This window comes from Bos grunniens, chromosome 1, assembly GCF_055505025.1.
Source record: "Bos grunniens cultivar Pamir isolate PY7600 chromosome 1, Bosgru_T2T1.0, whole genome shotgun sequence".
NCBI lineage: Eukaryota > Metazoa > Chordata > Mammalia > Artiodactyla > Bovidae > Bos > Bos grunniens.
In genome coordinates, this window is record NC_141165.1 from 75,499,949 (window position 1) to 75,525,006 (window position 25,058).

Consider the following 25,058-nt stretch of genomic DNA (forward strand, 5'->3'; position numbering starts at 1 on the left):
TTGCCCCTAGGTCATAGTACTTTAAACTTCTCTTAGACTCTGATTTAGTCATTTGCCTTTGAAAACACATTTTTTAGTCTCAAGAAAAAAACCAGCTTTAGAATAGCTCTTTTTTTTTTCCTTGGCCACACCTCAAAGCTTGTGGAATCTTAGTTCCAGACCAGGGATGGAACCAAGGTCCTCGGCAGTGAAAGCACGGAGTCCTAACCATTGGGCCACCAGGGATTTCCCATAGACTAGATCATGTTTTATGCCAGAATAATTGTGCCTTAACTTGTGTTCTTACATTTTTTCCTAATAGTGAGTTTTGAATAGCTTCTTGGGAAAGGAGACCAGATTATCTTATAGTCATTAATGAAATTTGAAAAGGTCTATTTGGTTCTTAAAAGAGTTTACTCACCTTGATAACTGGCTTTGTAGTGCTCCATACTCAATGTGCCTACATGCTGAAATAAAGAATTACTTGTGACTATGGGACTTGGCTTAATATTCCTAGAGTTGCGATGTCCCATTCAGTAGCCACTAGCCACATGTGACTATTTTTCAATTTATATTAATTAAAATTGAATAAAACTTAAAATTCAGTTCCTCAATCATAGTGGCCACATTCCACATGCTAATATATGAGACAGTGCAAATTATAGAACACTTCTGTCATCACAGAAAGTTCTCAACAAGCGTTGCTTTCAGATATACATTTTTCATGGCCCTTTTTCTTCTGTGTCCAAAACAACATTGTTCTCCTTGAAGAATAACTAGTGCAGTTTCTGAGATTTGGGGATACAACTTATCTTCCCAACAGATTTCCTGTCATGTTTGACATAGAGAAATTTTTGTTGACAAAGTTATTTCTGTGCTCTAGGGAGGCATGCTAATCCAGACTAGGTTCATCTTACTAAAACGGCAAGTCGGTAGAGCTAGCTAATTTTTATTTGCCAGATTACATATTAAACCAACATGTTAGATGACTGTTATTAGAACCATTATGCATTCTGTTTTGTTGGATTGCTTCAGAGACGTACCCTGGTCTTTGATTGAGTAATGATGTTTCTATGAAACTTAACAGCCAATGTGTTAGCTTCTCTAACAGATTTAACATTTCATTGGCATATTTTTTCATAAAGGGGTTACCTCTTTCTATTAGTCTGTATTATTTGGAAGTTTTTTTTTTTTAATATATAAATCCAATTCTTCTGGTATAGCCTGGTTGACTTTGATTGCTATTGAAGGAAACAGAGATGCATATTCTTTATCTTCTTTTCATTTGTGGATTCTAAAATAATCTTAGTATATGGACATAATTGATTGATATAGATCAGTATGGGGCACTCAGGCCTACTAGGAAGGTACCAGTACTACATTGGTCTTGAGCACACCCATGTCACATGGATAAATTTCTTTGGTCTGTCTTTTCCATTGTGATATTCCACAAGAAGCTTCTTTGAAGAAATTTGTTGAATATATTGTTTGCTAATGAGATGCTGTTGCTTGAGTATAAAGAACAGTATGTCTTTCTTGTGTATAAAATAGTCCTGGGAAGTTGGGTTTCTTTTCTCCCCAAATGAAGTAAGCAGTGAGCAGTACTTATTAGTGTCAGGTTTGAACCCTTTATAATCACATAGAAACAAGCAACCACTCTCCTGTCAGCTGTACAAATAATCTGATTGAGAGAGCAGATATCTGTTCAGAATGTTCTTGGTCACTGGACACCTATAACCAAGGCCTTATATTAACCACTGTTGTTCTAGTTTCAAGGATTTGAGATCATTTCCCAAGTTCAAAAAAGCTATGATCAGTATTAGTAAAGTATTGGTAATTGTGAAGTGAAATGATGCTATTCAAGGGCAATAAATTATATTAATCTCCACTTCTGTGTAACTCTGAAAAATTTTAAAATAAGGAGTGAAAAATGAACTCTTCTCAATACTCTGTAATGACCTATATGGGAAAAGAATCTAAAAAAGAGTGGATATATGTATATTATAACTGATTCACTTTGCTATGTAGCAGAATATAACATAACATTGTAAATCAACTATACTCCAATAAAAATTTTAAAAATTTCATTGATGATATTAAGCCCCCCAAAAAGAGTAAAAAAAAATCACAGGTTTTTTTTTTGTTTGTTTTTTCTTGTACTAAGTTGTATGAGTTTCTTGTACTTTTTAGAAATTAACCCTTTATCAGATAATATATCTGGTTTACAGATATTTTTTCCCACTCTGTAGAGTGCCCTGTCATTCTGTTGATTGAAGCTTTTTAGTTTGATACAGTCCCACTTGTCTATTTTTTATTTTGTTGCCTGTGCTTTTGGTGTCATTTCAAGAAATTATTGCCAAGACTGATGTCAAGAATGGATAAAGGACTTGAACAGACAGCTCTCCAAAGAAGACATACAAGGGGCCAATAGGTATTAATATGTGAAAAGTTGTCTATCATCACTAATTATCAGGGAAATGCAAATCAAACCACAATGAGATATTACCTCACACCACTTAGGATGGCTTATTATTTTTAAAAAAGATAACAAGTGTTGTAGCAAAATTGTAACCCTTACACATTCTTGATGGCAACGTAAAACAGTGCAGCAGTTATGAAAAACAGTATGGAGATTTCTCATAAAATTAAAAATGAAACTACCATAGGATCCAGCAATCTCACTTCTGGGTATATATTCAAAAGAAATGAAATCAGGATCTCAAAGAGATATCTACACTCCCATATTTATTACAGCACTCTTTGTAATAGCCAACATATGAAAACAACCCACATGTCCATCAACAGATGAATGGATAAAGAAAATGTATGTGCCTACAATGGAATATTATTCAGCTTTTAAAAGGGAAATTCCACCATTTGCAACAACATTGATGAACCTGGAGGACATAACACTGAATGAAATAAGCAAGTCACAGAAAAAGACAAATGTTGCTTGATTATATTTATATGAGTTATCCAAAATAGTCAAACTCATGAAAGCAGAGAATACAATAGTGGTTTCCAGAGCCTGAGAGGAGAGGGAAATGGGTAGTTGTTATTCAACGGATATAGAATTTTAGTTATACTAGATGAATAGGTTTTAAAGATCTGTAGTACAACATGCCTGTAGTTAACAATATGGTATTTTATTTTGCAGTTCAAAATTTGTTGAGAGTAGCTCTCATGTTAAGTGTTTTTGCCACAAAAACCTACAGCAGCTATAACAAAAAACCCAAAGGAACACATGAAACTTGGAAATGTCAGATATGTCTACTACCTTGACTGTGATTATGGTATCATGGGTATTTGCATAGTTCCAAACTTATCAGTTATACACATTAATTATATGTAGTTCTTTGTATAGCAGTTGCACCTCAATAAAGCTGTTAAAATTTTTTAAATAAAAAATGTCATGAGCTCTTTGGGTGAATTTAATTACAGCTATTTTTGTTATTAGTAATAAGACATTTTACTAAAACCAAAATCTGCTCAAAGAACATTATAAGCTCTTTGGATCTGTGTCTTAATTGAATGTCAGAAGTTTAATAAACCAACGAGGAAATGTCCTACCTTATTTAAAATGTAGCAGTAAATTATGCTTTCACACTCACTTTTGATTCATCACAAATGTCCGTAAGGTGATACTGTTCTGTGAAACAATTACATTTGTTGTATTTTCTTACCTATTTCCTTAATTACTAGGTTATTATTCCCATTATTATTTCTCTACTATTTTGCTTTTACAAGTCTTGGTGTACATGTACTGGGCATCAGTTTTAGAAACTCTCTGATTTGTTTTTTATCACATCAGGTGAGGCACAGTATTGAACAGCAAGAAAAAGGTTAAAGAAAATAACAGGAATAAAAGATTGTGGTATCTTCTATATGCATTTTTGGTAGCACCGATGCCACCAAAATTCTATTTTGATTCCCTCATTCAATAGCAATAATAATGTTTTCATGACTATCACAGCTTGAAACACGCACGCAGGCACACACAGACACACACACACCACTACCACCCCCTACCCACCTCCTCACGCTGCCAGTCTGTCCTAAGGCAGTGGCAGACGCCTGATTGGTGGGCTCTGTTTATTCTGTGAGCAGATTCCTTCTGAAAGAAGGCAGGCCATGACTGCCTGAAGCCTATTGGCCAGGACTGCTCTGGACCCTCCCTTTCTTTTTCTCAGCACACACCATAGCGAAGTCTGTGCGGAATCCTAAACCAGCCCAATTTACATCCATTCATGAATCTGTGACGTCAGCAAGCCTTCAGGCTTCTCTGCGGTGGGCTGGAAGATTGTGTGGGTGGAATCCCCCTCCTCCTTATTTTTCTAATTCTGCAAGGCTTTTTAAATGAACCTTCCATCTTTTTTAAAGCAAGAAACTGGACCGGCATGTGTAGGAATTCTTCATTGTTGTGAGTATCGCACTCTATCTTTCTGTTTCATCAGCATTTATTTCACAAGGACAGATGGAGAATGTGTTTTTGATTTGAGGTGATTAGAAAACTGATATTATTGAGGGAGACACAGTGAGAGAGACAGACAGAGACTGAGGCAAAGAGAAACCTGAAACCCCGTTACAGCTAGGAGTCTCTGAAACTGACAGCTGGTTTTCTTTTGCTCGTCTGCATGCTGCTAGACGTGGACATTTTTCATTTACGGTTCTGCACGTTACCTCTCGATGTGGGCTTGGCTTTCCTTAAAGAGAGCTCCATCTCTCTGAGAAATGATGTGAATTGTATTAGAGAAGCACAGAACTGGGACCAGAAAGGTGCTGGGGAAAGCCGGGCCAGCTAGACCGAGCAGGTTCCTGCTGCTGAGCCCTCGTCTTCCTTTCCGCTGTCCTTTCTGTTGTTTCTCACCCTTCACCTTGCCTTTGTTTCACAATTGTGTAACAGTCAACATCTTGGGATTGTAGTTTGAGGAAGATGAATACCAGTTCAACCTCCCCCCCACACACAAGCTTTTATTATGGGAGCTATAGTGGTATATTTATACTTGTTTGCAGCTCTTTATGTCACTCTGCACGTTTTATTTACGTTTTTAAAAACCTAAAACCTTCACCAGAGGCAGAAAGGCAATTATCTTTAAATACTGACTTGTTTAATATTCCCTAGTGAAAACTAAGAAGCGGTTTCTTAATATAACCTGTAATTATATGCATGGAAATGCACATGAGCATTTTTCTTAGATAAACTTCCAACTGAAATTTGTTTATTCCACTGAGTCTGGGAAACGTGGAAAACTTCTAATACATTCCAGGTGTTAAGTTGGTTCGATAGTTTGCTTGGAGTTTTAACAAAAAGTGTCTGAATTTGTTTTCCAAGGCTTTGGTTGATTCTGGTGAAAGTTGTGTTAGTAAAGAAGAGGGATGTGCCATTGTGACATGTTCTGCCCCTGGGGCAGCTCCTCAATACGCATAATCTAATAGCATTTTCCAACTGCCTCACTTAGAGCAGTTTATAGTCTAGTCAGCAGCATGTACCTGGTTGTTCTTTCCAATGAGAGAGGACACAAGATGTCTTTTTTTTTTTTTTTTTTTTTAATCATTCAGCCTTGTCTTGTTTACCTTGTATAATCAATACTTACATTTGAAGTTTTCATATTATAATCTGCTCAGGAAACAAGGCTTCTAAATTATGGCTCTAACAATATCTTTTGAATTATTCTTATTAATGAATCTTCCAACTGTGAACTTATTTCAAAATTACCCGAGGATTTAGAATTTTCTTTTATTTCTCATCTTTGGTATTGTCCTCACTCAATTTGTTTTTCCTGAGTACATTTGAACTCACTAGAATTATAGAAGGGAAAACTTCTGCCTGCTTTTAAACAAGATTTTTGTCCTATGCTAAGAAAACTATGGTGTCATGCTTTGCTATTTTTTATCTGCAGGTTGAATAAATAACAAAATTCCCAACATTTGTAAACACCTTGACTTATTTCAGCATTTTTTGAGTATGTACCTTCAGATACGTTGTTGAAAGTAGCAATTTCAAAGTTATGTTAAATTATTAAAGATTTTTAAGTCACTACTAGATCAAAAGACTCCTTAGGATTTTTTAAAAAGATGTGTTTACAGGGACACGTTCACTGCTGGTCCATTGGTTAAGACTCCAGGCTTCCATTACAGGGGCCACGGGTTTAATCCCTGGTTGGGGAACTAAGATCCTACATGCTGTGTGGTATGGCTAAAAGCAATAATAAAAAGAAAAAAGAAAAAAAGTGTGTTAATCAGACTCATCTTAGGAAATGTTCATCAGATTTCCATATACATTTTGCCAGAGAGCTTTATTTCCATGAAAGAAATCCAGTCTGCCCTTTGGTTTTATTAAAGTAAAGCTATCCCTTTAAGGCACAGAGTGGATATAGAGTCTCCCTCTCTCTCCACTCCTAGTGGCTGTATTCTAAATGATATTTATTTTCATGTATAGTGTACTTGTAGGGGAAAAAACAATAATTCTTAATTGTTTAATATCAAACAATAAAATCCTGTGTATCAGTGACTGTCAATAGACGGCTTTCTGTTTAAAAATTGAAGCTACTCCAGAAGTAGGAATTAATTTATTTAGTAAACAAAGTCAGTCAAACCAGAGCCATGTCCTGGGGAGCTGTCAGAAGAAAGGTTCCTAAGGGCCAGCAGCCACATTCACTGTTACGTGGTGGAACAACCATACTTTGAATGGCAGAACCGGTCAGTTTGGTTTGCACTGGCTACCTATCTCCTCTCTATATGCTACAACTGAATTAATTGCTTGGTGAGTTTAAATGAATCATGATAGTCAAGATGACCAATTCTGCCAGGTGGCAGCCTGACTCTTACAATTTCGATTAAAATAAAAAACATTCACCAAGAACACTCTTTTACTTTAAAAAAAAAAAAAAGGCATTTACATGATATCACACTCCTGCTCTGTGTCAGTTATTATTTCTTAAGGATGTGGGGGAAAGAAAGAATTAGAAGATGCCATCTTTACCCCTAAGGAGTCTAGAAGGTAAGATGCCATATATTTTGAGTGTTGTGTTTCAAAAATTGGTTTCTGTAAACAGACATTAAGATTAGAATTACCTGGGGGAACTTTCTATCTTTCCAATCCAATGGTTTTTAGTATGTTCACAGAGTTGTTCAACCATCACCACAGTCAATTTTAGAACATTTTCATCATGCAAAAAGAAACTCTTTACCCATTATCAGTCACTCCTCATTTCCCTTCGACTCTCAGCCTTAGGCAACCACTAATCTACGTTCTCTATACATATACTTGCCTATTCTGATCATTTCTTATAAATGAAATTACACAGTATATGGTCTAATGTGACATCAGTTGACCTTTGAACAATGTGTGAAGGGAGTTAATCTGAGTATAATTTGTACTCATCCCTCTGTATCCACAATTCTGCATCCTTGGTTTCAACCAACCATGGACTGTATAGTAGTGTGGTTGGTATTCACAGCTAAAAAACTACAAGTATAAGTGGAGCTGTGCAGTTTAGACCCATGTGGTTTAGGGGTCATCTGTAGCTTTGTTCTCTTAGTATAAGATTTTCAAAGTTTATCCATGTTTGTAGCATATATCAGTGGTTCATTCCTTTTTATCACTGAATAATATTTCATTGAATAGCTATACCACGTTACTTACCCATTTATCAGTTGATGGACACTTGTGTTCTTTACACTTTTTGGCTGCTATGGCTGCCAAATGTACAAATGCTGTGTACATTTGTGTGCAATTTTTGTGTAAACATGTTTTCATTTCTTTTGGGTATATACCAAGGAGTAGAACTGCTAGGTCATATGATAACTGTATGTTTACTATTTCCACACTTTTTCCACAAACAGTTTTCCAAAACAGCGACACCATTTTGCATTTCCACTAGCAATGTATAAGGATTGCAACATTCATCAGCAAATTATTATTATCCATCTTTCTGATAAGAGCAATCTTAGGAAGTTTGAAGTGGTAGCTCATTGTGATTTTGGTTTACATTTCCGTGATGGGTAATGATGTTCAGCATCTTTTCTTTTGCTTATTGGTCCTCTGTATTTCTTTTTTGGAGAAATGTCTATTCAGATCCCTTGTTCATTTAAAAAACTAGGTTATTTATCTTTTTATTATTGAGTTTAAGAGTCCTTTATGTACCTTTGTTATAAGTTCTTTATCAGGTATGTGGTTTGTGACTTCTTTTTTGTTCTGTGGGTTGTCCTTTCATTTTCTTCATGATATTATTTATAGTACCAAATGTTTTAATTTCTATTTTTGTCATTATTGCTTGTGTTTTTGGTGTCATACCTAAGAAGGCTTTGCCTAACTCAAGGTTATGAAGATTTACTCTATGTTTTCTTCTAAAAGTTTTAAAATTTTAGTTATTACATTTGGGTCTGTGATCCATTTTGAGTTAATATTTGTCAATGGTATAAGGAATGGTTTGACTTGATTCTTTTGAATGAGGTTATCCACTTCCAACATTTGTTGAAAAGACTATTCTTTTCCCCCACTGAATTGTCTTGGCACACTACCAGGGGACTTAAAAAAATACTGATGCCATGTTCCTGCCTCCAGAAATTCATATTTAGCTGATCTCTGGTGGGGGCCAAACATCTGCATTTTTAAAAAGCTCCAGAGATGATTCTAATGTGCAGCCAGGGAAGGAAACTATTTGTATAGATAGAGGGTTAGGCTCACAGAAGAGGGACACCATTTCTGAAACAGGAGACAGGATGAGTGAAGACATAGAATTCTGGTATGGAATGAAGAGAAGAGAGAAAAATTAAGATTCATACCGGAAGCATGGGATTTCTTGCTAAGTACGTGTTAGTCATTTTCAAAGAATGAGGACATCATTAGAGGTTAGTGAAATATGTTAAATTAAAGGAAGAGAAGGAGCTTATTAAGCAACCTCTACATGCCTGTAAGTCTGTTGGGAGCTTTCGCATACAGTATTTCACTTCAAGTATAATCCTCATACTAGGAAGTGAGTATTATTACTACTCCCATTTCATAGATGAGAAAACAGGCTCAGAAAGATTGTCGACCTAGCCAAAGACACCATGTAGTGCACATTGGGCCCAATTTTTAAACCCAACTCTAATTCTTGGGGCTTCCCTGGCTGTGGTGTTGGAGAAGACTCTTGAGTGTCCCTTGGACTGCAAGGAGATCAAACCTGTCAATCCTAAAGAAAATCAGTCCTGAATATTCATTGGAAGGACTGATGTTGAAGTTCCAATACTTTGGCCACCTGATGCAGAGAATTGACTCATTGGAAAAGACCCTGATGCTGGGAAAGATTGAAGGCAGAAGGAGACAGGGATGACAGAGGATGAGATGGTTGGATGGCATCACCAACTTGATGAACATAAGTGTGAGCAAGCTCTAGGAGTTGGTGATGGACAGGGAAGCCTGGCATGCTGTAGTTCATGGGGTCACAAAGAGTCTGACACGACTGAGCAACCGAACAGAACTGGTAGCTCAGATGGTAAAGAACCTGCCTGCAATGTGGGTGACCCGGGTTCAATCCCTGGGTTGAAAAGATCTCCTGGAGAAAGGCATGGCAACCCACTCCAGTATTCTTGCCTGGAGAATCCCATGGAGAGAGAAGCCTGGTGGGCTATAGTCCATAGGGTCGCAAAGAGTCAGACACGACTGAAGCAACTTAGCACACATTAATTCTTAATCCCATTCTCTGTCTCTGTATACCATGAATTTTGAGCATTGAATTCTACCATCAATCAATATTGGTCTAGTCCAGCATGAATCTAAATCTTTTCTAGCAATGGTCTGGACTGGACAAACAGTAAGATAAGCTGGACAGTGGGGGTAAAGTGTTGGTGCCGTAGGTGCAGTGGAAGATAAGAGGGTGAGGTGAATGAAAATTATCATGTGTTAGCTAATCATGGAGCCCAGGCTGACTGTACTCTTCTCGGGTGTAGGTGACAGGAAGAATCCTAAGAGGACAGAGAGCCACAGGAGAACGATTGAAGGGATTGATGAGGAGACCAGGGTAGAAACGAGAATGTATCAAATATACTTGGCAGGTATAGAAATGTTGGCATTCATTTCATCAACAAATATTTATTGAGCATTTACTGTATATTCAAGGTACTGGGGACCCAGAAAGAGAAAAAAATGAGACAAAAATTTTTGCTCTCTTGGGGAGCTTATTTTATTGGGGAGGACAAAAAGTGAATAAGTAAGTTATGTTTAGACTGTAATAAATGTTAAGGAGGAAAATAAAGGTCGGAGGGGCATAGAGGGTAGGGATGAGGTGAAATCAAAAGGAACCATGTCATCACTTGGTTTGCGGGCAGATGTATATTCCTCAGGGAGACGAAGGAACCATCACGCTGAGGGTGCAGTGGCGGACCATGCCAGGTACTTTGGGTTTATAAAGAAAGCAACTTCTAAGTACTAAAACTCAGAGTGAGTAGTTAGCATTAACATTTTGTTCAGCACCTTATATATATCCTGTACCTGGTACAGAGCAAACACTTCAGAAACATTTGTTTATTGGATGAGTACAATTTTTTTGGATTAGTAATTTTTCCACTGGTTGGAGGGCAGGGCAGAGATGATGCTTGGGAATTTTTTCAAACTTTACTTGCTGCCCTTTTAGGATAGATCCTTCTAAGTATGCATGTATACATATGGATGAGGGTAGGGGTATCCTTCCATAAATGTCCCAACTCAGAATCATTGCATACTGAGGGATGGTTAACAAGGAGGATGTATTTTAGTGTTCAGATGAATTGCGCCAAGATCATCAGCGTAAGGAATACTGGAGACTCTTACATTTCTTATGCTTTTTACACTTTAGCAGAAGATTCACACGTACCGCCTTGAACACAGGGCAAATTGAACCCTTGGTGTATAGTGAAGCTTTTTTAAGATAATAGTTTTCAATAATGAGGTTCTATTATGCAGTCATTTACCTGCCTTCTTTATCTAAAAGATTACTTATATTAAAATGGATAAAATCAGCATGTCTTCTGTTTACCTGCTGTAAGACACAGTGATGCACTTGTTTGTTGTTTAGTCGCTCAGTTGTGTCCAACTCTTTGCAACCACATAAACTGTAGCCCACCAGGACCCTCTGTTCATGGGATTTTCCAGGCAAGAATACTGGAGTGGGTTGAAGAATTGGACTTGAGACTATTAAGAGCCTGTGTAGCAGTCTAAGATCATCCTTGGCAAGATTCCAATTATCTCAGCTTTTTAAAATTTTCCCTCAACTTTGGTCTTAATATATGAGATGGAGAAATTGTTCTTAGTGATCTCAAATGTCCTTTCTAACTCTAACATTGTTAGGATTCTTAAAATTTGTTTATTACCTACATCAAGTAGGCAAGTGACAATTTGTAAGACAATCTTGTTAAAATCTACCTTATTCCAATTTTTCATAATACTTTTGTAGAAGTTTAACTCCCATGGGCTGCTGCTACAGTGGAGGAGAACAAAGTGTCAGAAGTGTTTGAGGTAAAGATAGCTGGGTGGAATCACTTTCAGGTTTGCCTGGAGATTTCCTCATACAGAGAAAATGAGTGCTAGTGAGCTCTGACTATGCCATCTTAAGATAGGCTCATTTTATGTGTTATTTGTCTTTGCTATTGTTCTTCATAGTTAAGAGAGAGTTTCCATTTGACTAGTGATTTGATGGTCTGGGCTAATAGGGCATATGGCAACAGATAATCTAATAACCTCAGTTTGGCTGTGTTTTGTAGCCTTTTCCTTAATCTGACTTTTATTAGTGCTCTGAAGACGCAAACTCAGTTAGGTTCTTTCTATCCATCTCTCTCTACTGCCTATGATTCTCTAATTCAGGCCAAAGTGTTGATGATGAGACTCGGTAAATAAGAAAATGAAGACCCACTAAATCCATAAATGGTATAACCAGGCTTTGAAGAAATAAGATTTTGTTATTTTGTATGAGAGTTGCTAGCCTTTGAAAATTATTTTCACATTCTCCAGATAACACTTTTGTTGCTGGGTTAGTGTTCTGAGTTTGCAGATTTTATTGAAGAAAAAATAAATTTTTAAAATTCTAAAACAGAAAACCCCCTTTTAATTTTTGTGCTCATTTCCTCCAGTCTAAAATTTTTCTTATATCCTTTTTATCTGTGAAATAGTCAAGCAGAGAGGTCTAATGTCTAGTCTTAACATCTTTAATAATTTCATGTAGAGGTTCCATTTGGTAACAACACATATGTGTAGCAGTGTGGCTAAAAACATCTTACAAAAAGCAATTAGTATTGCACATAAACCCTAAGAGAATGTGTAGTAACTGCAATTTTAATTATTTAAAAATTTAAGGAAAGACAATATAGGACCTTCCACTGACAGATAGTAATTGTCTTCTGTGTGCTAATTTATATTGTGAATTCCTGGGCAGGGGTAATAGCTGAATTCAGCAGTACTAGAAGGACGGTTTTGTGAAATTCTGGATTACAAAAAAGAAAAAGGTCAAAGAAGTAAAAAAAATGAGTTGATTAAAAGTGAATGGCTGGAGGCTTCCCTGGTGGCTCAGTGATTAAAAAATCTACCTGCCAATGCAGGAGACACAGGTTCAGTCTATGCTCCAGAAAGATCCCTTATGCTGTGAAACAACCAAGCCTGTGGGCCACAACTACTGAGCCTGTGCTCTATAGCCCGGGAACAGCAACTATTAAGCCCACGTGCTGCAACTACTGAAGGCCTAGGGGCCCTAGAAACCATGGTCCGCAACAAGAGAAGCCACTGCAGTGACAAGCCCACACATCACAACAGAGTCGCCCCCGCTTATCATATCTAGAGAAAAGCCCACGCAGCAGCCCAGCGTGGCCAAAAATAAATAAATAAATTTTCAAGTGAATCGCTGGGACTTCCCTGGTGGTCCAGTGGCTAAGACTCCACGCTCTCAGTGCGGGCATCCTGGGTTTGACTCCTGGTCGGGGAACTAGATCCCACATGCCACAACTAAAGATTTCACATGCCACAGTGAATATCTAAGAGCCCAAGTGCTGCAATGAAATGGCTTAGGAAATAGCCAAAGACAAAGGATTGGAGAAAGGTGGTGGAGAGCCCAGGGAGACTGGCTGAGCTGTGGCCCACCTGCCTAGGCAGGTGGCGGCTGGGCCAGCAGTTTCCACCATAAACCAAAAGAAATGCATCTGAGAACCAGACTGAACAGACTCTTAGAGTCCTAAAGAGGGCTGTCACAGTTGCTATTACTAAAGAGGACTCAATTTGCCAAATAAGCCCTCTGAGGCTTCTTATTACCCCTGAGGCACTGTGCCTGAGTTTCTAGTAGCTGTCCCTCCTGCCTTTAATGGGACACATTAGGCTATCTGCAGGCGTAGATAACTGTGGATAAATTGAGATTAGTGAGATCAAGCCCACCAAAACACAAAACCATGATTGCTTTTTCCAGAGAAAATAATCTTTTGATTAAAGTGAGATTAAGCATTTTACTAATTAGTTACCAACTATTTCCTCTCACATAACAAATTCAAATACAGATGCATGCAAAGAAGCAGATGCAACATACCTTTGGATATTTCCAGGAAATACTAGACCTAAATTATGGACTCATTTTAAATTTTTGCTGAGCACAAAAGCTCCTGGGAAATATCCACCTGATATTGCAGCTGCTAGGGCTCAAGAGCCAGGCTGAAAAGAAATTTTACTACTTTGCCTGGTTCTCCCTCCTCCCTCATCATCCTCCCCCTCCTATTTCTGGCCATTTTTGAATAGAACCCCTTCCATCTGTTTGTCAAATCAAAAATAACTGAACATTTGCTTTATACTGCTTGTGTTAATGATCAAAGCTAGGCCCTAATCTAATCCTAATGTGTTCTCCAAGACCTGGAGACCAGAGTAGATTTCTTGAAGAAAGAAAATCAATCACATAATCCTTTATATTTTCTTAATCCTTTATATAATCTTTTCTCCAATCAGGGCTTCTGCCGTAATACATTGAAACAGCACCGACTCCCCATCACCTGCTCCGCTTTGATCAAAAGTTTATCTTCACTGATAAGGATTTCTTTAAACTGAATCTTACATCTTTGATATTGGCTTTTGTTCAGTCCAGTTCAGTTCAGTCGCTCAGTCGTGTCCCACTCTTTGCGACCCCATGAATTGCAGCACGCCAGGCCTCCCTGTCTATCACCAACTCCCGGAGTTCACTCAGACTCATGTCCATCGAGTCGGCGATGCCATCCAGCCATCTCATCCTCTGTCGTCCCCTTCTCCTCCTGCCCACAATCCCTCCCAGCATCAGAGTCTTTTCCAATGAGTCAACTCTTCGCATGAGGTGGCCAAAGTATTTGCTACAGATTGTCTTTTTCCTGCTAACTATTTAAAAGGCCTTGGAATGGCTTTAAAAACAAAGAGCAGCTAGCCACTCATGTTCTAATACCCTGGACCAAGGCTGGAAAGTAAAAAGGAATGACCAAGAGAACCTCACTATTAAGGCAGGGCAGAGGCCGCCAGGTTAAGGAGAAGGAAGGCTGTCCTAGGAAGTACCTGTCCAGGAGGCTGTACTGTCTTACAGCCTTGCCAAGCTCATGAGCAATATGAAGCAGTAATTGTATTGTGATTTAACTGAAATGCATATGGCTTGTACCCAAAAATGTCTTTATACTCGAAAATAGTTTTGTGTTTGAATTGAGTGGGCTGAACTTGAAGATTCAGGGTGAGGCAACTGTAGTCTCAAGTATTCTTCTAAAAGAAATCTCCAGTTTATTCCTGAGTCATTATAACCAAAGAGTTGCCTAAGACTAAAACACTAAAGCTTTGGGGCTTGGTTTTGGGACCTATCCTTTCATTGCTGTACATATTTATTTTTCACCAGAGGAAACTGGAAGTTAAAAAAATTATTTTTCTTTGATACTTTTTACCAAGCAAATTCTCTTATTTGAAATGTAATTAATAAAATATAGTTTAGAAAAATTATTCAATAAGAATTTTTTCCCAGGTACTTAAATTGTAGTTTCTTTTATAGGGGGTACCTAAATAATAAGATAAAAAACTTCTATTTCTGTTTCTCAGTTGACCCATCCACATCAGCCTCTGCCCACTAACCATGACTAGGTCTAACCATCCCAGCTGGCTTACCTGCCTCCACAAAACCTGGTTCTATACAGTGAGAAGTATTTATAAGCTATACATTGATTATATTTTCCCTCTCTTCTACAAAATTAAGATGTGTTAGCAATTTAAAAACATTAATCTTGCAAAAGATCTACACATGAGCTGCTAATACAGTGGTTCTCAGAGTATGGTCCTAGAACCAGGAGCATCAACATCACCTGGAAACATATCAGAAATGCACAGTTTCAGGCCACTCCCCAGATGTTCTGAATCTGAAATGCAGGGGGTGGGGTCAGGCATCTCTGTTTTAACAAGCTGGCTAGGTGATGCCACTGCATAGTAAAGTTTGAGAATCCTTGATTTATAGGATACCGTCTCAGAATTTTAATATGGATAGGAATCACTTGAGGACTTTGTTAAAAACCAGATTCTGATTCACTTAGTTGCGTGATCTTTTTTTCAGCATGTCTAATTAGCTCCCATCCGCCTGCAGTGAAAGAGACCTGGGTTCTATCCCTGAGTTTGGAAGATCCCCTGGAGAAGGAAATGGCAACCCCCTCCAGTAATCTTGCCTGGGAGGTGCCGCAGACAGAGGAGCCTGGCGGGCTATAGTACATGGGGTCACAAGAGTCGGACACAACTTAGCAACTAAACTACCACCAATGCTGATGGTGCTGGCCCTGGGACAATACTTTGTGTTGAAGAATTGCCAGGGGGCTACTCCAAGAACTGGACTTCCCAGATGGCTCAGTAGATAAACAATCCACCTGCAATGCAGGAGATGCAGGTGACACGGGTTTGATCCCTGGGTCAGGAAGATCCCCTGGAGGAGGGCATGGCAACCCACTCCAGTATTCTTGCCTGAAGAATACGCTGGACAGAGGAGCCTGGCAGGCTACAGTCCATGGGGTTGTAAAGAGTTGGACACAACTGAGCACCCCCACACACTTTTTGTTGGTGATTTCACTATTTAAAAGGGCCCAAAGCATAGCATTGAAGTGCTGCCTGGAGTTCCTATGAAGGCTATGATATGCTAAGAAAGTCAGCTATGTTTAGGCAAGAATTATTGTGCTGTTGGCTGTGACTTCAGTGTTAATGAATCAACAGCATATATTAAGTAGAGTGTCTTTAAACAGAGATACACATAAAACAAGTTTGTGTATCAATCAATTGAGGAAAATGTTGTGTCCAGGGGCACACAGAAACCTAACCCTGTATTTCTCCTAGAAGTATTGGTTCAGTATTCACTAATTCATTGTTCATGATGACTTTATAAAAACATAACTATCTCAAATAATAAGAATAACTACTTCGTAATCAATTGATAGAATTTATGATGTCTTTTTAAAATGGTGGTGATGAAATCTCTTCAATCAATATGAAAAATATATATGATGTAGTAGTAAGAGAAAAACAGGAGACAGTTTCAGGTACAGCACAGTTTGAGTTATGTTTAAAATTTTTCAAGTGAAAAATTGAAGGAAGTACAACCAAAATTTTTTGAGTTAGGGTGAAAGAGTGATTTTTCATTATTTCTCAAATTTTTGTAATATTGTTATCTTAGGTTTATAATGTTACACTTTAAAATCTGTGTCTTACTTGTTTTTTCAGAGACATAAGATATTAATATTGAGAGGCACCACCTATACACCTCCTTGAGAGCCAGAGTCAAATACATTCTGGCTGTGGGGTTGACCTTCTTAGGAAAGATCTTATAAAGTTTGGTATAAGAGAGTATGCTATCTTTGTTAAGCCAAATAAAACTGCTCTAAATCATAATGAGAATATCCAAGAGAAATCCGAAATTACAAACCCCTTGCAAAGGTTAACTAGCTATCTGATAGATACTACTGGAACCATGCTTTGTAAATAATTTGTCTTGCCTAACCACAGCTTTTCTAATTTCTCTGCATTTTTCTACTCTTTTGACATAAGTAAAGACCTTGGCTTCTAAAGTCAAAGAGTTGAGTCCTGGCAGTTCCATTTATTAGCTACCTATGCCTGTAAGTTATTTAATGTCTCTAAGTTTCCCCCATATATGCAGTAAGGGTAATTCTAGAACCTAATGAGTGTTAAATGAAAAGCTGAGCATAGCACATAAGATACACTAAGCCCTGAATAAATGGTATTTGCTATATGTTAGTTTTATTCCCTTCACTGATGGTCTGCCATATTAGGAAAAAAAAAGACTGTCAATACCTGGGGAAAGTTTTTTTAAAAGAAAAAGAAAGAAGAGAAAAAGAAAAATATGAACAATTATATTCCTATCCACTCACAGTCCACTTAAAGAAACTGACATGTACCCTATAATAGAGCAGTGGTTCTCAAACTTTTGGTCTCAGGACCAAAAAAATTTTTGAAATTCCCAAAGGGTTTTTGTTTATATGAGTCGTGTCTTCTAATTTTACCATAATAGAAATTCAGTTCAGTTCAGTCACTCAATTGTGTCCAACTCTGCAAGCCCATGAATTGCAGCACACCAGGCCTCCCTGTCCATCACCAACTCCCAGAGTTCACTCAAACTCACATCCATCGAGTCGGTGATACCATCCAGCCATCTCATCCTCTGTCGTTCCCTTCTCCTCCTGCCCCCAATCCCTCCCACCATCAGAGTCTTTTCCAGTGAGTCAACTCTTCTCATGAGGTGGCCAAAGTACTGGAGTTTCAGTTTTAGCATCATTCCTTCCAAAGAACACCCAGGACTGATCTCCTCTAGAATGGACCGGTTGGATCTCCTTGCAGTCCAAGGGACTCTCAAGAGTCTTCTCCAACACCACAGTTCAAAAGCATCAATTCTTCGGCTCTCAGCTTTCTTCACAGTCCAACTCTCACATCCATACATGGCCACTGGAAAAACCATAGCCTTGACTAGAAGGACCTTTGTTGGCAAAGTAATGTCCCTGCTTTTGAATATGCTATCTAGGTTGGTCACAACTTTCCTTCCAAGGAGTAAGCGTCTTTTAATTCCATGGCTGCAATCACCATCTGCAGTGATTTTGGAGCCCATAAAAATAAAGTCTGACACTGTTTCCACTGTTTCCCCATCTATTTCCCATGAAGAGATGGGACCAGATGCCATGATCTTCGTTTTCTGAATGTTGAGCTTTAAGCCAACTTTTTCACTCTCCTCTTTCGCTTTCATCAAGAGGCTTTTTAGTTCCTCTTCACTTTCTGCCATAAGGGTGGTGTCATCTGCATATCTGAGGTTATTGATATTTCTCCCGGCAATCTTGATTCCAGCTTGTGCTTCTTCCAGCCCAGCATTTCTCATGATGTACTCTGCATATAAGGTAAATAAACAGGGTGACAATATACAGCCTTGACACACTCCTTTTCCTATTTGGAACCAGTCTGTTGTTCCATGTCCAGTTCTAACTGTTGCTTCCTGACCTGCATACAAATTTCTCAAGAGGCAGGTCAGGTGGTCTGGTATTCCCATCTCTTTAAGAATTTTCCACAGTTTATTGTGATCCACACAGTCAAAGGCTTTGGCATAGTCAATAAAGCAGAAATAGAAATTAAAACAGGAAAAAATTTAATACTAATTTATTTTTAAAAACAAGTACACATTCATGTAACTTTTTGTGAAAAGTAACTAGTTTCCATACCTCCAACATTTTTTGTGAGGAAAATGGCATTACGAGAAGAGACTTCTGTAAGTCTTTTAATGTCTGACTTAGTAGATGGTAGTTGGACTCTCAATTGGCTTCTGCTTTCAGTCTGTCACAATATCAAGTAGCATATAGTAGCCACTGGGAGATTCCACTGTAAGGATTAGTGGACTTGTGAGAGAGTGTGAGTCAAAAAGGAAAGTATAATGTCTCATTATTATGAAAATAGTTCTGACTCCATAGACCCTCTCAGGTCTCAGGGATCCTCAGAGGCCCCAGGGCACACTGAGCGCCAGTGCACACAGGATGTGAGTGTGACAGTGGAGCGAGAGCCATAGCGAACATCACTATTGTGCTCCCCTGGTTCCAGACACTGCGCTTTCCATCGTTAAACCTCACAACAGCTCTTATTACAGTCCGTAATTTGCAGATGAAACTGAAGCACAAAGATGTTAAAGTCCTCAAAGTGGAGCCAGTATTCAGTTTTAGATAGTGGCTTCAGTGTCCAAAGTCTTTTCTGTGCCACCGTACTGCTTCCCTAGTAAGATTTCGTAGAGAAGACAACATTTTTCTTAAAGGATATAGAGGACTGGGGGTTCTTATAGACAATCTTAAGAGAATGGTACAGTATTAATAAATACAGAGTAGGATTTTATTTTTGAGAGGGTTTTTAGCCTTCAGCTTTAACTAATAAGTTTCTTCTAAATCACTTTACACTTAGACCTTTTTCCTCTCTCACAACTGCATCACCAGTGCTCTCCTGCCCGCCCTAGTCTATTCAGGGTTCTGAGTAGCTGCCAGTTACTAAAGACAGGATTTTTCCCCCATTCTTTATTTTTTGTTGAGATAAATTTACAGTTTTAACCATTTTAAAATGTGCAATTCAGCAACATTAAGTATATTCATATTGTTATGCCACCATCATTGCCCTCTGCCTCCAGAAATTTTTCATGTTCCCAAACTGAACTGCTGTGCCCATTAAAGAATAACTCCCCACACTCCTTTCTCCCCAGTCTCTGGCAACCACCATTCTACTCTCTGTCTTCTATGAGTTTGACTGCTCTAGTTACCTCATATAAGTGAAATCATACGATATTTGTCTTTTTGTGACTGGCTTATTTCACTTAACATAATGTCTGCAAAGTTTATCCATATTGTAGCATATGTTCAAATTTCTTTCTTTTTAAGGTGGAATAATAAACTTAGGATTTTAAGAATAAATCAAATGCAGGACCTAAAGAAATATCAGCTAAGGAAAAAACAGAATGCAAAATACTACAGGACTTAAGGGAAGTCCATAAAGTTATATTATACTGCTTCTATGCCTTATTACAAAGTTACTGTTTTCAACATTTATTCTATAGAATTCAGTAGGAGATTAAAAAAAAAATGGCTGGACAATAGCTAGGACCCCTCATGTATACTGCAGCCATTTCTCATGATTCTGGTCTTTTTTCTTTCTCGTGCTTTTTTTCTATCCCCATTCCCTTTTTTCTGTAATAGAGGAAGTAAAACCCTCTTTCACCTCCTCTAGGAATGGCCATTTTATGGAATTGTTCACAATTTTAAAAGCAGATGGGTTAAACATTTTACTCAGACTTCATAAAATAAAAGCCTAATATTAATAAGCCAAAGTACATTCTGTTTAAGCATAACAAATTCTTTTTTTATTGGGGGTTCAGGGCTGGCAGGGAGTCATGGTCCTTGAGAAGGCTTTTACAGAAAAGTTTGTTATTATCCTGGGACCATATAGAGAACTCAGCTTTCAGAATATGTTCTTGAATGAATACTGTATGCTGGTTGCTGTGCCATGCCCTTGGAATGTAGTGGTGAACAACAAAGTCATGGCACCTGCCGTCTCAGAATTTACACACTAGTAGAGGAGATAGATAAAAAGCAATTATAATACAGTGGCATGTGCTATTAGGGGAAGGGTAGAGAGGTGAAGGGATACCAGCTGCTTGTGGAGGACATAAGTGGAGAATCGACACAGACTTGAGGGATCCAGGGAGGAAGTAATAACATGAACCCTAAAGAACAAGCAAGAGTTGAGTGGAGGCATGGAGAAGGCAATGGCACCCCACTCCAGTATTCTTGCCTGGAGAATCCCATGGACGGAGGAGCCTGGTAGGCTACAGTCCATGGGGTCTCTAAGGGTCAGACGCGACTGACCGACTTCACTTTCACTTTTCACTTTCATGCATTGGAGAAGGAAATGGCAACCCACTCCAGTGTTCTTGCCTGGAGAATCCCAGGAACAGAGGAGCCTGGTGGGCTGCCATCTATGGGGTCACACAGAGTCGGACATGACTGAAACGACTTAACAGCAGCAGCAGCAGAGTGGAGGCAGGTGTACAGAATGTGTTGCATGCAAAGCAGACTGCAAGTGCTAGATTCCAGAAGAGAGAGAGAAGGCAGTGAATTCTGAGAACTGAATTGAGTCTGGCTGGTCAGTTGTAGGGCTTGACCAAACATGAGGGTAGAAAAGCAAATCATTTCAGGAGGATTGAAGTTTATCCTAGGAGCCAGAGACTTTACAAAGTTGAGAAATAAGTTCACAATTACATGCTAAAAAAAGCACTATGAGTATGGAGAAAATGGAATAGGATGGAGAGACTAGAGACAAGGGTAAATTATAGAAGATTGTTATAATAATCTAGGCAAAAATGATAATGACCTGTACTGGAAAGGGTTATTGCAATGGAGAGAAGTGCACAAAATCAGAGATATTCAGAATATTAAAATCCTTTTTTAAAGGTTTTAATTTAATTTCATACACTATGAAATGAATATATGTCAAAGATGTTATTTAACTCATTAGTTAATGAGGGAACTAGTAGGACATTATGAAGAACATTCAAAGACCACACTTACTGTAGGCAATTAGGAGTGGTGAAGTGCTGAAATGGCTGTGCAGTTAGGGGCAAAACTAGTCAATGTGCACAGGACATTAATAATTAATTGCATTCCACCAGATACAATTCACTTGCATTTCTATGGAGAACAGTCAGCTACATTCCTAGGTGTGTGCTACAATTTTTAGTGTTGTGAATATCTAAAAAACAAGGAAAATCTCACGTAAACTGGGGATGGGGGCCTAGGCAAGGATATCCAGGTGTCTTTTTGCCCATTTCCAAGTCTTGGACAACTCCTCCTGACAAGAAAATATCCCCAGGATTTTGGTGATTAGTTGAACATACTGAGGATAAGCAGGGAGGAAAACAGAGGGATGAGTCAACTGTAATCATTCATTGAATGCTGAAGATGGAACAGGAAGCTGCAGTGCGAACGTTTCAGAAAGAGAGGATGGTGGGAGATGGGGTCAGGGAAGAGGATGCAAAGAAAAATACAGGATTGAGACTATAAGCCAGAGATAGTTTTATCCTGGGCAGTAACAGAGGAGAACAGGAATGTGATGAGAGGCGGGGCTGGCTGACTACAAAGTTTGAAGAATTATTCCAAGTTATCCTGTGATCTAGCAGTGTCAGTGTTGGAACCCTTCATTTATCCCTCATCCCTCTGGGCACTTGTCCCCGTGTACCTGCTTACCTTTAGTAGAAACCTAAAAGAACGACGAAAATTAAAAATGTTAATGGTGATTTTGATTTAGTAAAAGTAAACGCTGAAGACAGAGAACCATGTCTTGTGTATCTTCCTATCTCTGGGCTGCCTAGCCTGTGCTTAGTCACCCAGTGATGCCTGACTCTTTAAAACCCCATGGACTGTAGCCCGCCAGGCTCCTCTGTCCATGGGGTATTCTCCAGCCAAGAATACTGGAGTGGGTTACCATGCCCTCCTCCAGGGAATCTTCGAATCCAGGTCTCCCACATTGCAGGATTCTTTACTGTCTGAGCCACCAGGGAAGTCCATCTAGCATCAATTCAGTTCAGTTCAGTCGCTCAGTCATGTCCGACTCTTTGTGACCCCATGAATCGCAGCACACCAGGCCTCCCTGTCCATCACCAACTCCCGGAGTTCACTCAGACTCACGTCCATAGAGTCGGTGATGCCATCCAGCCATCTCATCCTCTGTCATCCCCCTCTCCTCCTGCCCCCAATCCCTCCCAGCATCAGAGTCTTTTCCAATGAGTCAACTCTTCTCATGAGGTGGCCAAAGTACTGGAGTTTCAGCTTTAGCATCATTCCTTCCAAAGAAATCCCAGGGCTGATCTTCAGAATGGACTGGTTGGATCTCCTTTCAGTCCAAGGGACTCTCAAGAGTCTTCTCCAACACCACAGTTCAAAAGCATCAATTCTTCAGCGCTCAGCTTTCTTCACAGTCCAACTCTTACATCCATACATGACCACAGGAAAAACCATGGCCTTGACTAGATGGACCTTTGTTGGCAAAGTAATGTCTCTGCTTTCGAATATGCCATCTAGGTTGGTCATAACTTTCCTTCCAAGGAGTAAGCGTCTTTTAATTTCATGGCTGCAGTCACCATTTGCAGTGATTTTGGAGCCCAGAAAAATAAAGGCTGACACTGTTTCCACTGTTTCCCAATCTGTTTCCCATGAAGTGATGGGACCGGATGCCATGATCTTCGTTTTCTGAATGTTGAGTTTTAAGCCAGCCTTTTCACTCTTCTCTTTCACCTTCATCAAGAGGCTTTTTAGTTCCTTTTCACTTTCTGCCATAAGGGTGGTGTCATCTGCATATCTGAGGTTATTGATATTTCTCCCGGCAATCTTGATTCCAGCTTGTGCTTCTTCCAGCCCAGCATTTCTCATGATGTACTCTGCATAAAAGTTAAATAAGCAGGGTGACAATATACAGGCTTGACACACTCCTTTTCCTATTTGGAACCAGTCTGTTGTTCCATGTCCAGTTCTAACTGTTGCTTCCTGACCTGCATACAAATTTCTCAAGAGGCAGGTCAGGTGGTCTGGTATTCCCATCTCTTTCAGGATTTTCCACAGTTTATTGTGATCCACACAGTCAAAGGCTTTGGCATAGTCAATAAAGCAGAAATAGATGTTTTTCTGGAACTCTCTTGCTTTTTTGATGATCCAGCGGATGTTGGCAATTTGGCCTCTGGTTCCTCTGCCTTTTCTAAAACCAGCTTGAACATCTGGAAGTTCACGGTTCACATATTACTGAAGCCTGGCTTGGAGAATTTTGAGCATTACTTTACTAGCGTGTGAGAAGAGTGCAATTGTGTGGTAGTTTGAGCATTCTTTGGCATTGCCTTTCTTTGGGATTGGAATAAAAACTGACCTTTTCCAGTCCTGTGGCCACTGCTGAGTTTTCCAAATTTGCTGGCATATTGAGTGCAGCACTTTCACAGCATCATCTTCCAGGATTTGAAATAGCTGAACTGGAATTCCATCACCTCCACTAGTTTTGTTTGTAGTGATGCTTTCTAAGGCCCATTTGACTTCACATTTCAGGATGTCTGGCTCTAGGTGAGTGATCACACCATTGTGATTATCTGGGTTGTGAAGATCTTTTTTGTACAGTTCTTCTGTGTATTCTTGCCACCTCTTCTTAATATCTTCTGCTTCTGTTAGGTCCATACCATTTCTGTCCTTTATCGAGCCCATCTTTGCATGAAATGTTCCCTTGATATCTCTAATTTTCTTGAAGAGATCTCTAGTCTTTCCCATTCTGTTGTTTTCTTCTATTTCTTTACACTGATGGCTGAGGAAGGCTTTCTTATCTCTCCTTGCTATTCTTTGGAACTCTGCATTCAGATGCTTATATCTTTCCTTTTCTCCTTTGCTTTTCGCTTCTCTTCTTTTCACAGCTATTTGTAAGGCCTCCCCAGACAGCCATTTTGCTTTTTTGCATTTCTTTTCCATAGGGATGGTCTTGATCCCTGTCTCCTGTACAATGTCACGAACCTCAGTCCATAGTTCATCAGGCACTCTATCTATCAGATCTAGTCCCTTAAATCTTATTTCTCACAAATATTTTTCATGAATATATAGAATGAAATATATAGATTGTGGCTTAAAGAGCTCAAGGGTTTACCCCAGTTCATGTAACTGCTTAGGTAAGGATTCTAGGATTCAAGCCCAATTCTTCTGACTCTAAAATTCATGCCACTAGGATGAATGATTTAAATTATAACTTCTCATGGAATTTTCAGCCTACCAATTATTAGGGAAGATGAAAGATATTTTTTTATTTTTTAATTTCTCATGTTTCCAGAAATAAAGCATAACTATAAATTTTAGATATACTTTTTCTGAGGAGAAGTAACTTTCTGGAAAGACTGAATTTGAAATCAGATGGACCTAACAGGCCATCTACTAACTGTGTAACCTTGGGCAGGTTACTAAACCTTTCTGACCCTCATTTTTCTCATCTATAAAATGAAGATAATATTGACTCTAAGAAGACCTGAAGATTAAATGAGATAAAGTGAATAAAAAATGTATAGGTACCCTTGACA

At 38.8% G+C, this 25,058-nt stretch overlaps 1 protein-coding gene across 9 annotated transcripts in view; it reads left to right on the plus strand.

The window, feature by feature from the left end:
* MAP3K13 (mitogen-activated protein kinase kinase kinase 13) overlaps window positions 1–25,058 on the plus strand; it is a 159,480-nt gene that overhangs the window by 55,592 nt on the left and 78,830 nt on the right. The window contains exon 1 of one of the 9 annotated variants that reach the window (XM_086397532.1): window positions 4,158–4,399. The exons of the other annotated variants lie outside the window; for them this stretch is intronic. The gene's annotated coding sequence lies outside the window, so the exon portion shown is untranslated. Of the gene's footprint in view, window positions 1–4,157; window positions 4,400–25,058 lie in introns of those variants that run through there. 9 annotated transcript variants of the gene reach the window in all.